The 18,432-nt window shown below is 41.2% G+C and overlaps 1 protein-coding gene across 1 annotated transcript in view; it reads right to left on the reverse strand.

Moving 5' to 3' along the window:
• Positions 1–6,492, reverse strand: part of SDHAF3 (succinate dehydrogenase complex assembly factor 3) — a 38,621-nt gene extending 32,129 nt beyond the window's left edge. The window contains exon 1 of the mRNA XM_075211764.1: positions 6,416–6,492. The gene's annotated coding sequence lies outside the window, so the exon portion shown is untranslated. The remainder of the gene's footprint in view (positions 1–6,415) is intronic.
• Between the last annotated feature and the right edge of the window lie 11,940 nt (positions 6,493–18,432).

Genomic DNA, 18,432 nt, shown 5'->3' on the forward strand with positions numbered 1-18,432 from the left:
AATGACAACATGAAAAAGTTTTTGGGAGATTTTTGCAAATTTATTAAAAATAAAAAACTAAGAAATGACATGTACATCAGTATGCACAGCCTTTGCTCAATACTTTGTTGATGCAGCAATTACAGCCTCAAGTCTTTGTGAATATGATGCCACAAGCTTGGAACACCTATCTTTGGGCAGTTTCGCCCATTCCTCTTTGCAGCACCTCTCAAGCTCCATCAGGTTGGACGGGAAGCGTCGGTGCCATTTTCATATCTCTCCAGAGATGTTCAATCGGATTCAAGTCTGGGCTCTGGCTGGGCCACTCAAGAACCTTCACAGAGTTGTCCTGAAGCCACTCCTTTGATATCTTGGCTGTGTGCTTAGGGTCGTTGTCCTGCTGAAAGATGAACCGTCGCCCCAGTCTGAGGTAGAGCGCTCTGGAGCAGGTTTTCATCCAGGATGTCTCTGTACATTGTATCATTCATCTTTCCCTCTATCCTGACTGGTCTCCCAGTTCCTGCCGCTGAAAAACATCCCCACAGCATGATGCTGCCACCACCATGCTTCACTGTAGGGATGGTCTTGGCCTGGTGATGAGCGGTGACTGGTTTCCTCCAAACATGACGCCCGGCATTCATGCCAAAGAGTTCAATCTTTGTCTCATCAGACCAGAGATTTTGTTTCTCATGGTCTGAGAGTCCATCAGGTGCTTTTTGGCAAACTTCAGACGGCCTGTATGTGCTTTTTACTAAGGAGTGGCTTCCGTCTGGCAACTCTACCATATACAGGCCTGATTGGTGGATTGCTGCAGAGATGGTTGTCCTTCTGGAAGGTTCTCCTCTCTCCACAGAGCAATTTTGTAGCTCTGTCAGAGTGACCATCGGGTTCTTGGTCACCTCCCTGACTAGGGCCCTTCTCCCCCAATCGCTCAGCTTAGACGGCCAGCCAGCTCTAGGAAGAGTCCTGGTGGTTCCGAACTTCTTCCATTTACGGATGATGGAGGAGGCCACTGTGCTCATTGGGACCTTCAAAGAAACAGATATTTTTCTGTACCGTTCCCCAGATTTGTGCCTCGAGACAATCCTGTCTCGGAAGTCTACAGACAATTCCTTTGACTTCATGTTTGGTTTGTGCTCTGACATGCACTGTCAAGTGTGGGACCTTATATTGACAGGTGTGTGCCTGTGCAAATCATGTCCAATCAACTGAATTTACCACAGGTGGACTCCAATTAAGCTGTAGGAACATCTCAAGGATGATCAGTGGAACAGGATGCACCTGAGCTTCATGGCAAAGGCTGTGAATACTTATGTTCATGTGATTTCCTAGTTTTTTATTTTTAATAAATTTGCAACAATCTCCCAAAAACTTTTTCATGTTGTCATTATGGGGTATTGTGTGTAGAATTTTGAGGGGAAAAAAGGAATTTATTCCATTTTGGAATAAGGTTGCAACGTAACAAAATTTGGAAAAAGTGAAGCGCTGTGAACACTTTCCGGATGCACTGTATATACTATTCAGAAAAGTTATATATCTCAATATATATATATATATATATATATATATATATATATATATATATATATATACATGCAAGTTATGTTATACATGACAATCTAGTTGAAAGTACAGTATCAAATATATTGTGATTTTTATCATTTCTAGCCTTTGTATCTATGGCCTATACCTAGTGGTATTCCAGCCTGTCCTGTGCACTTCCCTGGTCCAAGCTCAGGATTAGCCCTATAACACTTGGTTCCAGTGTGACAGGGTATTGCTTCCTTGTAGTGCTAAGGCCCTGGGTTTGATTACAACCAGGGGTATTATCTGTGTGGAGTTTGTATCTGCTCCCCGTGTTTGAATGAGTTTTATCTGGGGACTCCAAACAACAGAGCAAAGAGAAAAACAAGCTGAGAGTGTTTATCAACCAAGAGACATCTGTGAGAGAAGATGAGGAAATACAGTATGTGGCTATGGGCAAGAAGGACAATTTGAAATCTAAAAGTGAAAAATGGTTAAGAGATAAAATTATTATTCATTAGAAAGGGCCTACAAATGGGGCCAGAACAATGCAAACACAAGACACAGGGGAAAGAGTATTTTAGAGAGTTAGGGAACAATTTATCAAGCTGCGAGTTTGCGTCCGGTTTCAAAAGTATAGATGTTGCCTATAGCAACCAATCAGATACTAGGTATCATTTATTTAGTACAATCTACAAAATGACAGCTAGAATGTGATTGGTTGCTATAGGCAACATCTCCACTTTTCAGACCAACCGCAAACTCATAGCTTGATACATTTACCCCTTAGTGTCTCATATTAGGGGATATGAGAAAACCAGATGTGCAGTTTGCACATAAACAAGTGAATGCATTTGGGGGGGACATTGTAACACTTACGAATGACAAACAAAGGGGCACTATAACTAGATACTGAGTGCTATCACATAATAAATCAGAACTATTATTAAATTGTGGTATATTTTAAGTGTTATCTATCTAGTGTATTGTTTTAGCACTGTATATAGACAGCTCTGTAGGGATTTATTGTGAACGCCGGTGGTGTCACTGATTACGATGCTGCTGGTTGGTATGTGCTAGAGATAGAGCTCATCAGAGGAATGACAGGTGGGAAGACGGAGTTGGAGATTGTATAGAAGCGATTTTACAGCCAAAGGTAAAAAAAACTTTTTATAACAAATGAAAGCAGCAAATTATAATATAGTTTAATGTACAATTATACTATACAAATACTTCACCGGACAAGAGCTAGTGACATAAAATGTCCAGAAAATTTGAAGCCGTCATCATCATCAGCAGCAGCAACTATTTATATAGCGCCACTAATTTCGCAGCCCTGTACAGAGAACTCACTCACATCAGTCCCTGCTCCAATAGAGCTTACAGTCTAAATTCCCTAATATACACTAACATACACACACACACAGAGACACTAAGGGCAATTTAATAGCAGCCAATTAACCTACCAGTATGTTTTTGGAGTGTGGGAGGAAACCGGAGCACCCGGAGGAAACCCACGCAAACACGGGGAGAACATACAAACTCCACACAGATAAGGCCAGAGCCATAAAAACATTCTCCCTCCTGTTAAATTAAATATAAGCTATACTTATTTTCTTTACAAATCTAATTCACATTTCTACTTTAAGAACATGTAATAAATTAGATACAACTCTGCTAGTGCAGATTATTATATTTGGTTTATACTTTTTGCTACAAATGGAGACACCATTTTCAACACCGAGAAACGGTTATATGAACAAGTATGGGAACGACTGACTGAATAAAACCACTACCACATTGTGACAGTTTCTGAAGGTTTCCTCAGTCTGAGACAGGTTTCTCTACTCTGTCACATTAGTTGTCACTCTATATCTTGACTCTAAAGTGCGTATTTCCAATCATAGACCAGTTCCTTTAACACGCTGTAGATTATTGAGGAGCCTAACGCAGGTGGAAAGCATCAGAGGACACTAATGAGAGTGGGTCTGATTTATTAAGGAACTTAGGGAAGAAATTTCTTACTTAAGTCTCCTGGACAAAACCATGTTAAAATGCCAGGGGTGCAAATTTTGCACATAAGTTAAATACTGGCTGTTTTTTCATGTAGCACACAAATATCAGCTTTAAATTTCAGTGTGCACCTTTAACAATGCAATTAATTAATTCAAGTGGAATCGATTTAATTATCTGGCAGGTAACGAGAGGGAGAGAACACAGGAAATCTCACAATCGGATCATACCATTCTAATTGTCAATGAAAGGGTTTCATTTTAGCATTATCTAAAATCATGTTGGATTTCATGCATCACTCTTTAACCTTAGTAAGGAGGAGAAGCAGCAGGCGAAGCCCATTGTGATGACCCGACTAACGCCAGTGTGCTACAACCACCATGGTGTGATGGTACAATCCGTATAATCACATTGCGGTGGGTGGGGTGGTATGACACAACCCCCCAGCCCCCTTGATTTCACGGAGCTCCTCTCTGCATCTCCTGGAGGGGCGCTCTGAATAGTCGGAATTTGTTCTAATTCTGTATTCGCGGACAACTGCAATAGTATATTTATTGTTCTGTATCCTGGATGTTATTCTCAGTACCTTGTGCTGTAGATACTTACATTTATTGAAAACATTTATTATAATCCTATTGAATGGTCAGATTATGGTTATGGTGTAATGCTCAATGGGGATCAGTGACAAAATAATAAAGTAACCCTCTACGTCAGTAATAATGGGCAACCTGATATACTTTTAGGGCTGCATGTCACTCCGCATTTCAAGGACTGCAAAACCGCCTCAGCACCCTCACATCACTCATCTCAAAATACCCCACATGTCCCTCACTTGCTCCAAAATTCAAACACACGCCGCTTGGACCCCAGAAGAACTCAAACCACACATGCCATATAATGCCCACCACATGCCCTGAGATACCACATGTACTCCGTCATTTTTCCACATGCCCTTCACACCACATACGACCACTACCCACTCCCACATGCCTATCAGACCTCTGCACATGCCCCTCACTGCAACTCAGACATCCTCACATGCCACTCAGCCCTACCTGCCAAAATGCCACTCAAATGTAACCATATGTGAAAAACATATTAGTAGGTTAATTGGCTGCTATCAAATTGACCCTAGTCTCTGTGTGTGTGTGTGTGTGTGTGTGTGTTAGGGAATTTAGACTGTAAGCTCCAATAGGGCAGGGACTGATGTGAGTGAGTTCTCTGTACAGCGCTGCGGAATTAGTAGTGCTATATAAATAGCTGATGATGATAAGTGCCCACTCATTAGCTAATCTAGTAACCTTCAGTAAAAATACTTAGCCCGGAGCCTGTAGTAGAAGAAGGGAGAGCACATGGTGCAGAATACACTGTACTGTCTCCCCCTCCTCTGATTGGATGTACTGCCTGACAACTCTCCAGTGCATAACGGAGGTCACGTGATGCACAAGATGGCGGCTCCCAATCAGTCTTATGCTTTACAAGAAAGCAGAGAATAGGTCAGAGCGAAGAACAGAGCTGAGAACCCCTGGTGAAGTCTCGCTGGGCCACCTGTTGCCCACTGGAATAGAATGTAAGTTCTCATGAGCAGGGTCCTCTCTAACCACTGTCAATCTGGTATGTCCTCGTTATTGTCCTATGTATGATTTGGTTATGTAAGATCTGTTTTACTGATTGCACAGTACTGCAGAGTTTTGTGGCACTTATAAATGATGATGATGATGTGGGAGACAACGGATGGTTTGGAGTCAAGGATGACTCCTGGGCAACGAGCTTGAGGGGCAGGGTTTTGTTGTGTTGTCAGCAGAAATAGAGATGTCGGGTACATAACTTCTGTAGTAATCTTTTGGCGTTGACTGGACGCGACATTAACTGAACTTTTACATTTTATGATATTGTTGAAATTATGTGTTTAGGATCAATCAATTCTGTCACTTTAATAATGAGCTCTGTACCTTACTAGTGTGTGTTATGCTGAAATAAATAAAGTGAATATAAGTAAAGTTTAGTAAGAGTGCAGTTTATTGACGTTTCTTTAACACAGTGGCCTAGTGGTTAGCACTTCTGCCTCACAGCACTGGGGTCAAGCGTTCGATTCCCGACCATGGCCTTATCTGTGTGGAGTTTGTATGTTCTCCCTGTGTTTGCGTGGGTTTCCTCCGGGTGCTCCGGTTTCCTCCCACACTCCAAAAACATACTGGTAGGTTAATTGGCTGCTTTCAAAATTGACCCTAGTCTCTTCCTCTGTGTCTGTGTGTGTGTGTGTATGTCAGGGAATTTAGATTGTAAGCTCCAATGGGGCAGGGACTGATGTGAATGAGTTCTCTGTACAGCGCTGCGGAATTAGTGGCGCTATATATATAAATAAATAAATGATGATGATGATAATATGAACTATGGAAGTAAAACACATAGTTCAGTGTTAGCCTGACGTCCCACTGCAGCGTTAACAATAAAGTCATAATAATACAATGTGCATAATTATTATATGCCATTTAAAAGCCACTTTAAGAGTAAATAAGTTATTTCTCCATATATTAAGTAAGTATGTACAAAATATATATTATATCATTGATATCTATATGGAAATAAATTGCATTATCACCTGTGCAGTAGACTACAAATGATTTACATACAAAAATGTCCTTTGCTAGTGTAAGCAACACATTACAATGCACATGAGGATAATAAGAAATAGACCAAATCTTATTATCTTTACTAATGTCAAAGCTAGGGTCAAGTTATACAACCCACAAACTAAACACATATACCCACCACATCCCAAAAAAGAATAACATGATACATAGCAGGGTGTAACTGCTCAGCAATAAGCATACATGTTACACTTTGTAGCAATAAACGAACTGTATAATAATAATAATGACAGCAGACAGTGTCTTACCAGAAACGCGATTTTGTAATCTCAAATTTGGACCTTTATGCACACTGTACCCAGGATCCTTAGCGCACAGTATCACCTGACTACTGTACGGAATGTTGCTCACACGTCGGAAGAGGATCTGACTCCATATTTGTTGTGGGTATCACATAATACATAATAGACTGTAATTCCGTCGGAAAGCTGTAGATGGCGATCTTGTTTGTACATTAGTTTTAGCATAGTAACCACATCAAACGTCATTTATTCCAATATAAAGTTTGCATTAATTTTTTTGTCTTCATAGACATTCTGTCTTTAGCAAAATAGTACAGCTGTAAGGTTTAGGCAATTTATGTTTTTTCCATAAGTGAACTACGAATACCAGCATGCCCAGCTAGATTTTAGCTTAATGGGCATGCTGGTACTTATAGTTCCACAGTGGCTGCTGTGGAGAGCTGGTTGTTTACTATGCAACATTTTATTATTATTTTTTATAACCAAGTGTATTTATTGAGATTTTTATACAAAGAAAAGAATGTAATTACAATTAGAAAAATTGAAAGAAAATACTAAATATTTTGCTAAAATAGACTGCCAGAATTAAATAAATATGTAAATTCAGTAAATAAGTACAGCATATATAAAGATAACATAGCAGTCTCAAATAATGAAAGTCTGAATAAATATATATGTATGTTACAAAATAAGGAAAACATTTATAATAACAAAGTAAATGTTTAAATGTCTGAGGTACCCAGAGAACCTGCTTAGAAACAGCAACATCAGTTCTAATAGAGTAGCTTGAATGTATCCATCATGACCCAATTTGATTGTTCATAGATATCCAGTCTCTAGAGAGGTATACATGACCTTCGTGAGATTTGGTTTCATCAAGAAGCTCAATCATGATTTATTAAAACAATGGCCTTCCTTAACCAACCATGAACTTGTAAAACATACTTTAGCTAAACAGAGTATGTTAATCACATATGGAAAAGTCCATTAATCTACGATTGTCTTTAAAGACAGTCCAAATATAGCAATACTAGCACACTGGGAAAGACCAGAAACACCCGTCTTTATAATAGTATAAATCAAATCTTGCCAAATTGTATTCACTTTTGGGTATACCCAAAGTAGATGACAGAAGGAACCTACTCCTTGACCACACTTATTTTAACTATTGCAACCTCCAAATTTCATTAGTCTTGTCACGGAAGTTAAGTAACCCCTTTGCAAAATATATAGCTAAATTTAGTAGATAAAGAATTACGAGAGAATTCTAAAATATAGGACCATTTATCATCTGAAAATAGACCCTATGGGGTATATTTACTAAACTGCTGATTTGAAAAAGTGGAGATGTTGCCTGTAGCAACCAATCAGATTCTAGTTATCATTTATTTAGTACATTCTACAAATTGATAACTAGAATCTGATTGGTTGCTATAGGCAACATCTTCACTGTTTCAAACCCGCAGTTTAGTAAATATACCCGTAAGTCTTTCTCCCATTTCATTTTAACCAGAATAAGGCAATCTGAATTATAATCTTCCGGCAAGATAGCATATATTGCAGATATTGTTTTGTGTGTTCCCACTCCTTGAAGCGATTTTTTCAAAGGAGAAACTACATTTCAAGGCTATTTTCAAATTGAGTCTCAAGTGGATGCCTACATTGAACCTCGGGATATTCAATTCTTCATGAAGTTCTGAAAGGATTTTAAGTGGTTTTGGTAAAACGGCCTATTTTAGTCATGAAACAAATAGGTGATTGGGTTCTAAACCGCGCTCCACTACAGAGGCAAACTGATGGGGGGGGGGGGGGGTTCCCAGTGCCTGGAAACCCCCCTTCAAGCCTGGGGCACTGTATAACTGAGGTGGCTGGACCCTGCCCGCGCTTCACATGGCTCTTATTGAAAAGGGAGAGCTGCGTGCAGCTAACAGTAGTGCATGCAGCATTGCCTATGTATATGATGGGGATAGGAAGAGTTGGAGAGCAGCCGAGCACTGTCTAATATTATAGCCACTCCCCCATGCATGCAGGTCACGCCCACTGGTGGCGTGGTGTGGAAACCCCCCGCTACAAATCCTGCATTTGCCCCCGCACTAAATGTGACAGGAAAGTTAAAGAAATAATTAGGAGCTATCTATCTCTCACAAAACATGAGTAAATAATGTGGTAAATAAATAAAATTATACTTAAATTCAACTTGATGCATCAAAAATCATCAAAGATTCCCAACGATGAAACCAGTCATAAAAGAAAATAACACGATGATACTGCAATACTGTTTTAAAGTAGACAAATAATGTCCTATTTAGCTCTTATTCATAAAGTTTCTTATGGAGGAAATGTTCATTGAAGTGATTTTCCCCTTCTTCTGGCTAAACTTACAATAAAATGACTTAAGCTATTGCGTGATGTCAATTATTTCTATAGATCATCTTCTAATGAGGTTTCCCCTGTTGGCATTGAACGTACTAGATGAATTCTTTATATTCATCTCTTGATATAACAGTCTTTAGGATGCTGCAGAAGATTTCTCTTTGAAGTAAAGTTTTGATTGAGGATTGGAAATTTTTCACTATTTCATCATGATAATAGTATATAAAATAAAAGAGAGTAAAACATCTAGTGTAATATGTTTAAAAGATAATAAACGAAAACTTTTTATTACAGTAGACAAAAAAAACTCACATAAATAGATAAATATAACATTGCATAGAAAAAAAGCAGTCACAGAATGTACTGATCTTTATCGGTGTCAGGGGTATTACTGGACAAAGCTTCAAACCAAGTTGTCAACCTGCAATTTCGACCAGCTAGACCAGTGTTTGCTAACCTGTGACACTCCAGGTGTTGTGAAACTACAAGTCCCAGCATGCTTTGCCAATATATAGCAGCTTATTGCTGGAAGGGTATGCTGGGACTTGTAGTTTCACAACACCTGGAGTGTCACAGGTTAGCCAACACTGAGCTAGACCAAAAGCCGTAATTTCTCAGTTTCAGGAGTTTCTCCGCACTATGCCAGATTGGTGATATGATTAGTGACGGGTGCAACGCGCTGGTGGCCATTGCTTGGGAACTATGCTGGCATTGTTGAGTCAGATAACGCCATTATTCTGGCTTGCAGTTCCGGTTGCTAAGCAACTATTATCCTTAATTTATTGGGTGCCGCAAAGGGTCCGCAGTGCCGCACAGAGAGCATAGAGCTAAATAGAACATAGCATTACAGAACAATACAATAAATTTGCTGTAGTTAAAATCTCAACACAGCTTTGAACAGACGCACAGGGCAACAGGATATGAGTGAATCCCAGAACACTTAGAAACCAGAAAAGGGAAGGAGGAGAGGTGGGGGGAATGAACTAAAACCAGCTGAACCTGTTCCCAGGAGTGTGGGGGCAACTAACAGGAACAGAACCAGTGATTGAGGTGCAAAGACAAAGGAGACAAAGGGCAGGAGCCTAGTGGAGAGGTTCAAAATGAAGCATGTCGAAGGCAAAGGCAACAACAGGTGGAGGAAGTTAGAGGACCCTGCTCGCAGGAGCTTACAATCTAAAGGCAGGGGGCAAATAAACAGGAGTCACCAAGTGGCCAGTCAGTGTAAGGGAGCTAGAAATCTGATGGGAGGGATAAACGAGGAGCGGGGGGATGAATGAGGGTGAGGAATACTTCAAGTTTGAGGAGAAGGCGCAAGAAGCGACAGGAGGAGAGGTTAGTGGGATGCCAGGCGTTCCTGAACAGGTGGGTGTTAAGGGATCATTTTAGGTTTTGCCAGCTAGGAGACAGCCTGATAGAAGAAGGGAGATCGTTCCAGAGAAGAGGGGCAGCATGGGAGACATCTTGGATGCGGGAGTGAGACGTGGTTACCAGAAGGGAGGTGAGGCAGCAGTCGCTGGCCGATCATAGAGGGTGAGAGGGAGTATGAATGGAGATGAGGTTGGAGACGTAGGGAGCAGTGGAGTTAGAGATGGCTTTGTAGGTCAGGGTGAGGAGTTTGAAGAGGATTCTGTAGCAGAAATGGAGCCAATTCAAGGTTTGACAGAGAAGGGAGACAGAGGTAGACCGGTAACTGTTCCGGCAATGGCAGCGCCTCCTTCATCTGTGGCTGCACTCCCGTGTTCCTCTCTCTCTTTGACGTCAAACTCCTCGCTAGTGACCAGCTCTGATGTCACTTCCTCCCTCTCTGCTCCTTGGCCATGTTGGCCATAGTATCATTTCAAGCACCTCCAGCGGCTCCTATTCCCCGCCTGTACACTCCCGGGACTCCATCTCCCTCCAGGGGGTACATAAATAACCCTAATTATTTTTTTTATATTAACATTCTGAAAAGCAAAGTACTTGGAAAGCAAGTCAACATAATCAGACGGCAGCACCTCACGTACTTTAAAGTTTGCCATGTTAATTATAGACTATATTAAACCCGTCTGATCGGAACTAACGTATAATTAAAGCAAAGTACCTGGATCTGCTGGATTTCACCATCACAAAACAAACAAAACGTTTTAAAAAAATGATATCGCAATCTGATCTCAATCTAACAGCGACAAATAAAAGAGGGGGTAATATGTCTACGCTGTTGTATGGTTGCCATCGTTCTCCTTGTGACTTCTCCTGAATATGTCACTTTACATAAACACAACATTGTATATTTCTTCATTTTCTGTTTTGTTTCTCAGCCAAGAAGAATTGTAAACCTTTATCTTTTACTATTTAAGAGCTTAGGTAAACCTTTCTGAAAATCTTGGCTGGAACCGAGAGCAAAAATTGCAGCCAAGTGTTCCACGTCTTGTACATTTCATCTCTTAATAATACTCCTTTCAGTATGTTTGCAGCGAGTCCGTATTCATTCCAAAGAGATTCATGGCCGTGGATGTAGTTCAAGACCCGGTCGATAACGGGGTAGGAACTTTCAGTATTCCATAGCCTGAAAACACCAAGTAAGACAGATTAGGGAAACATTTCTAGAAATATTCAGCAAGAGATAAAAGTAAGTATTATTCTGCACATAGAGGGCCTGAGTCGGCTACAAACGCAATGTGAACGCAAGTTGCGATGTAAAAAATTTCACGTAGTTTACACGCACATCTGTCCGTATTCAAGCGGATCTCATTGTGATGCGGACACGCCCTCTGTCCCGCTGTCGGGGACAGAATTTTGGGAGGTATGTTAAAGGTCGCTCTGGCTATAAGTTACTTGCCGTATGCAAACAGATAGAACAGACTGCAGTTATACGGGCAGGTATATGTGCAATATCAAGTCCCATCGGCATAACATATATATTTATATATATATATATATATATATATATATATATATATATATATGTGTAATATATATATATATATATATATATATATATAATTCGTTTTTCTCTTACAAATCTTTTCGTTAGTCTGCCCCTTCCTACCCCTGACAGGGGTGGATCTAGACTATTGATATACCCGGGCGATTTTAGGGGGGAGGGCGATTTAGGCCCCGTCCCCTTTTTGATGTCTAAGGCTGCCGGCGGCTGCACACTATGTGCAGGTCCGCTCGCCAGTGGCAGTGTGCTGTCCCGCTGCTCTGATTGTGTTTAAAACACAATCAGAACATCCGGGCAGCACACACTGTCACTGCTGAACGGAGCTGCACAGTGTGCAGCTGTCGGCAGCAAGCCCCTGCTAGGGGGGGGGGCGATTGCTCCGATCGCCCCCCCCCCCCCCTGGATCCGCCACTGACCCCTGGTCCACGCTTCAAATATTAGGCAGTCGGAAGTGGCATTTGCGTGCAACCATGAATTTCATGCAGCTGCGTTCACTGGTGTCCCGTTCTGGCGCATGCTCAGAGCGGTTTTACACAAGATACGGCTCACAAATGGACTTAAGTTCCTAGCTGAATCAGGCCCAAAATCTTATTTATTTGGATTTGTTGTTAATAAGTGGAAACTTGCATATTGGTACATAGGCAATAGGATCAATAAGAACAGAGGGCTGTATATAAGCTCGAGGGATAATAAAAGCTGAGGCTGTGTTGAACTGTATTGGACTCTGGGGGGTTAAATGGGGTGGTCTGTTCAGGACGTCCGGATGAGTCATGGGGAGGAGTTACGGAGGTTATATATGGGATAGGCGGAGAAGAATCCATCTCTTACACTGCTGGACGTTGCCCACCCTCCCTCCCTAAGCATCAACAAAGATGGTCATCTGCAGTGATCCTGTACCGGTACAGTTTGGCGGTGGTGGTTCTCTTGGAGTAGCAGTGGCCGGAAATCGCAGTACAGTCGACGGCCAGTGGTAAGGGCACATGATGGTATCGGGCACGCTTAACCCACCTGTTTTCAAATGGAATAGGCTATTAGTCTCGGTACAAGTACTTCCCGACCGGGTTGACTTGTGGTTGCTTCCGTTAGCCTAGAAAAGGGGAGGGTTCTGTAGTGCCCGGGGCGGTAGCCCCGTTTAGGTAGATATGTGCGCCTTGGGGTGTGTGGTTGTCCCCCGTTTGCGGATGCCCCCTGGAAGGCTTGGGGCATCCTGGTTGGCCTGGCGGATGTCGACTCGGACTGCTCCTTTCTCCACCACCATACCTGCAATAAATCCCGTGTTACTTTCCCCACATTTAAGTTGTCGTGTCTTTATTATGGTTATGGTTAAAACGATAAGAGTATAATGTAAGGAAAGGTATCAGCCATTAAGCATTTTATAGACTTGAAAAGAATAGTGCCACCTAGTGGGCAAATACTGCTTGCCTATTGGGATAGTGACACAATAAGTTCCATTATTATTACTATTGTTATTATTATTATTACCCGCTAGCATCAAAGTACATGCTGTGGAACCCACGGCATTTGTGGGCACTACATGCTCCATTTACTTACGCTCAGCACAAGTTAATTATCTGCCTAAGTGCTTGTTCACCATTACGGTTTAGCACTCGCTTTATAAGAAGTCCGGTGAAGATGGGCAGCCTCTTATAAAGTGTACGGTGACCTTCAGATCATTGGTGACTAGGACATGTACCTCACCTGCTCACACTATAAAGCTCGCTAAAGGACCACCAAGCAAGCAACATTTTTTGAAGCATTCCCAGGGCATTACAGTATGAATCATGGATACACAGCGATCATATAAATCAATGGTCCCTATGTCACAATGCAATTTACAAATGCCTTACACGCGATAAGCCCATCTTGACAGCAGTGCATGTAAAACGGATGCTAAACCTTAGTGTGAACGACCACTTAGAATGTTGAGAATAATGACACCAGGGGGTAAATGTATGAATCTCCGGATTCTTCATCTCCGGCGTGTTCAGCCTCTTCAGCGCTTAAATTTAAGCGCTGAAGAGGCTGAACACGCCGGAGATGAAGAATCCGGAGATTCATACATTTACCCCCAGAGGTCATGTTAAAAAAAAATGAATAAATTATTTGTAATTTATTTACAAAATAGATATGAGCATTCTCTGTGTGAACACAATATCTCTCCGCAGAGCTTTATTAGCCATTAGACAGCCTGGGCTCCTGCCTGGGGCCCAGTTGACAATAAGGGGCCCAGATTATCCAAACCCATTTTTTATGTGGGTTCTTTTGACAAACGTAAAGGGGACAAGGGGCCCAAACTAGTATCTTGCCTTGGGTCTCATGTAGTCTTAACCAAGCTCTGTCTCTACAGAGGAATTTCTCTCAACTGGACTTTACAGATTAATAAAGGACAGTTTCTAGATGAAAATAATATCTACTCACGATATTGTCTCTCAATAGGACTAGGCGGTACTCTGATACAAGATCTCACACAAGTATAGACCTACACTCTCAATGTTCGACTATTAGTCTATTACATATGTAAAGTTCAGCTTCACTCTAAACTCTTCTTTACTTAAAGGTAACACAAGGACGTTTTATCCCTCATTACCATCTCAGAAAGTTGTGAGGTATGGATAGGCAACCTGGACAAATAGCTAGAGAGCCATGGGTAGCCTTCCTTGGATCCATAGATCTGTAAAAATGTAAGTAATGAAATAATCTATAAGTAGCTTTAGTAAAGTTGGTATTGTGTAACAAAGAAACTACAGTATAAGTTTATGTGGTGTACAAGTTGATCACAATATATATTAAGTGCCTGAAAGAAAATAAATCTACTTACACAGAGGACTAATAAACGGCAATAGTCCCAGGGTTAGTAATAGCCAGAGTAGAGTTAATTATTGCAACATGCTTTTTCAATGCAATGCAAAGAGGGATCAGAGATACACAACAACTTAATAAACAATAGCATTTACTTGGGTATTCTGATACCACAGCCTGAAGGCATTTACTTTAGTTTGATGTTATATAAACAGGGTGATGTTTTTGTATGTGTGCATTCTGAACGTATTAAGTTTTCACCATATAGAAACTCTGTAGTTCTTCATTTGCAGATTTTCAGTTTACTAATCATCCTGACAATCTGCAGAACCCGGTATAGGGGAATAGGTGGATCCTGGATCCGGTCACCTGGGAGTGGTTTGTTCGGCCTGTTGTTATTTATTTACCAGAAACAATGTATACCTTTTGTAGTGACAACTCGTATTTACAGTGTGACCAACTCCTGCTGTTTCCACATGGATGTCCTAACGCTACAACATGTCCAAAGAGAGTTTCCCATCTTCCCTTCTCCGAGAGTCATCATCTCCTCTCACATCTCCCTCACCATCAACAAAACCACAATTTTCTTAGTCTTCCAAGCCAGCTGTCTAGGGTGACACCCTTTAGCCTGTCCTCTGCTTTACTCTTCACATCCAGTCTCTCTTCCAGTCCTGTCACCTCCACTTAGAAGTATTGCTAGTTTACGCTCTTTTGTTACCTGAGATCTAAAGAAATATTTTATCTATTCTCTTATCATCTCCCTCTTCGATGACTGCAGTCTCTTCACTCATCTGTCCCCACTTCAATCATCATCATCATCATCAACAGCTATTTTATATAGCGCTACTAATTCTGCAGCGCTGTAAGAGAACTCACTCACATCAGTCCCTGCCCCATAGGAGCTTGCAATCTAAATTCCCTTACATACACACAGAGACTAGGGTTAATTTGATAGCAGCCAATTAACCTACCAGTATGCTTTTGGGATGTGAGAAGAAACCGGAGCACCCGGAGGAAACCCACGCAAACATGGGGAGAACATACAAACTCCACACAGATAAGGCCATGGTCAGGAATCGAATTCATGACCCCAGTGCTGTGAGGCAGAAGTGCTAACTGCTGAGCCACTGTGCTGCCCACTTCAATCTGTCCAAATTTTTGCAGCAAGGCTAAGCTTCCCATCTCGCTGCTGCACCACTCTTTAAATCCCTACACTGGCACCCCATATCCTGCAGGATCAAATTAAATACACTCGCCCTCACCTAATAAACCCTCAACACCATCTCTTCATATATCTGAAACCACATCTCAAAATGCTCTCCTTCAAGACTTATTAGATCTATCTTTGATCTGCGCTTCCCCTCCTCTCTAAAAACCACCTCTCCCTCCTGCTCACAAGACTTCTCCTGTGTTCCCTTCCACACTTGATCACTCAACCTCCACTCTGAGCCACACTCACTGAGCAGGGCCCTCTCTCTCCTGTGTTTTTATGTCTGCATTTATATTGTTTATTTTATATGTCCCTGTTTTATGCTTTCCCCACTGTTCAGTGCGGTAGCGCAATGTGGCGCCTTACAAATCAACAACAGCAACGATAATAATAATAGTGATAAAATTAGGTATCCAGTGTATACATTTGTAGGTCTGTTTGTTTTGTGTAAAATATGCATTTCCATAAATTTCCAAAGATGTGTATTATGTATATTAGGTCATATCTTCCACTTCCACTACTCTTTACACTAAGAGAGGCAGAACGGGGGAGGAACGGATGGTTAAGAGTAGGCCAAGCACAGTAGGGGTGTGTTAATTAATATCTGCAGATATACCTGTCAGGAGGCATATTCATCAGGGTTTGTGATATTTTCATAGTGTTTTACTGGTTTTGTGGATTCCAATGGCAGGAAAAGTTTATAGTGAAAAAGATGTACAGAGGATGAGCCTGGGGACTCAACTTTAACAAAGTTTGGGTATACTCAGGAGTCCAGATATGGAGATGTAGTCGTTTAAGAGCCAAGGATTAGGAGTCTGAGTCAGAGAAGGTAGCTGTCCGAAAACAAGGGGTCAGCAGCCAGAGAGGTAGTCGTCTGAAAATCAGGAGTCAAACCATGGGAAAGCAGTCATTAGGGTACAGGATTCAGAATGCTGGTTCACAGAGACAAAGCTCAATAACCTGGCCTGGCGTGGTTCACAGGAAGCTGCTTATATAGGCCTGAACCTGCAGTAAGAAGCCACAGCTGCCTCCAACTTATTATCAGCAGCAGATCATTAGGCCATTTCCAAATGTTGATTTACACAAAAATGAAAAGGATGCAACTGGTTGTTAACTGAGCCTATGACTTACTACAAAGAGGCTGTGCTGCAGGAGGCAGTTCGAGCTCCAGATTCCTCCTGGGCATTGGCATGAAAAACAATGCAGCAGCGGAATATCCATGCCATGTAGGAGTAGAAGTATGATCCCTGTGTACTGAGAGACATTCATTCACGACAATTCAAGGACTGCACCAGCGCAGGACTTGATAGTATTATTGCTAGAATTTCAAATTGCGTATTTAAAAGGATAACGGTTAGCGTTTTGTTTGTGCTCCTTTTGCCCGTTTGAAAGGACGTGGTGCATCTCTGAAATTAAGCTCTTTGTTTCCGCCACAAGAGTTGAAAAGAATCAGCGGTGACTGATTAGATTCCACCAATTCCTTAAATTTTGCCAAACTAACCAGATTGATCATTTAAAAAAAAAAATTTTTTTTGGATATCGCAATAGGGATTTTCTAGTTGTGATGGTGTTAAAAATACATTAAATTCATGTTGAGAACTAACTGTTGTTTTACAGAGATATTTGCATATGTGTCCTGATTGTGAATGCAGTCCCTCAAATAGAGGACAAAGGTTGCTTGCTTATATAGTTCAATGTCAGGAAAGTTAAAACCTCACTGAGTTTTAGATTTTTGTCATATAATAAGGCTGGTTCTAGGCCTTTTTACTGTGTCCTATAAATTTTCTGAATTCATTTGTGATTTGTGTTTTGTTTCTTTCTTTTGATAAGATAATTGGCAATACCTGGAGAGGGAAAAGATTTTTTGAAAGTGTTATCAATTTGACAAGGTTGACACGACCTTGATTTGCAATTTGGAGGTGTTGCCATAGTTACAGTGTTTCTAGTGCATCCTTAATTATTTTATTCAGATTGAATCTGTAGAAATCATTGAATATTATTAGGCAATTGAATTCCCACATGTTATAGATTATATTTTGGTTTGCTTACTCCAATTAGGCTGGGTGTTTTTGTACATGATAATGGCTATAGATTATCTATGATTATTGTAAATCCTGATGTTTTGAAAAATTAGTTACATTTTTCTAAAATTGGTTGTAGATTCTGCCAGGAATGCAAAATACGTAAGAATAAGCTGTTAGTGGTATGGGCAGCACGGTGGCTCAGTGGTTAGCACTTTTGCCTCACAGCACTGGTGTCATGAGCTCAATTCCCGACCATTGTCTTATCTGTGAGGAGTTTGCATGTTCTCCCGTGTTTGCGTGGGTTTCCTCCGGGTGCTCCGGTTTCCTCCCACACTCCGAAAGCATACTGGTGGGTTAATTGGCTGCTATCAAAATTGACCCTAGTCTCTCCCTCTCTGTCTGTCTGTCTGTCTGTGTGTGAGTGTGTGTCTATAATAGGGAATTTAGACTGTAAGCTCCAATGGGGCAGGGACTGATGTGAATGAGTTCTCTGTACAGCGCTGCGGAATTAGTGGCGCTATATAAATAAATTATGATGATGATGATGGTAGATTTTCACTACAGATAAACCATTGAATAACTGCCGTGATTGTAGAATTCTGAGTTGTGGGTGTAATGCTAAACTAAATAATAATGGTAAGAGAGGACAGCCTTGTCCCCCTAATCATAGAGATGTGTTCTCCCTGTAAACCAA

Source organism: Mixophyes fleayi, chromosome 5 (genome assembly GCF_038048845.1).
Source record: "Mixophyes fleayi isolate aMixFle1 chromosome 5, aMixFle1.hap1, whole genome shotgun sequence".
In the NCBI taxonomy this organism is placed as follows: Eukaryota; Metazoa; Chordata; class Amphibia; order Anura; family Limnodynastidae; genus Mixophyes; species Mixophyes fleayi.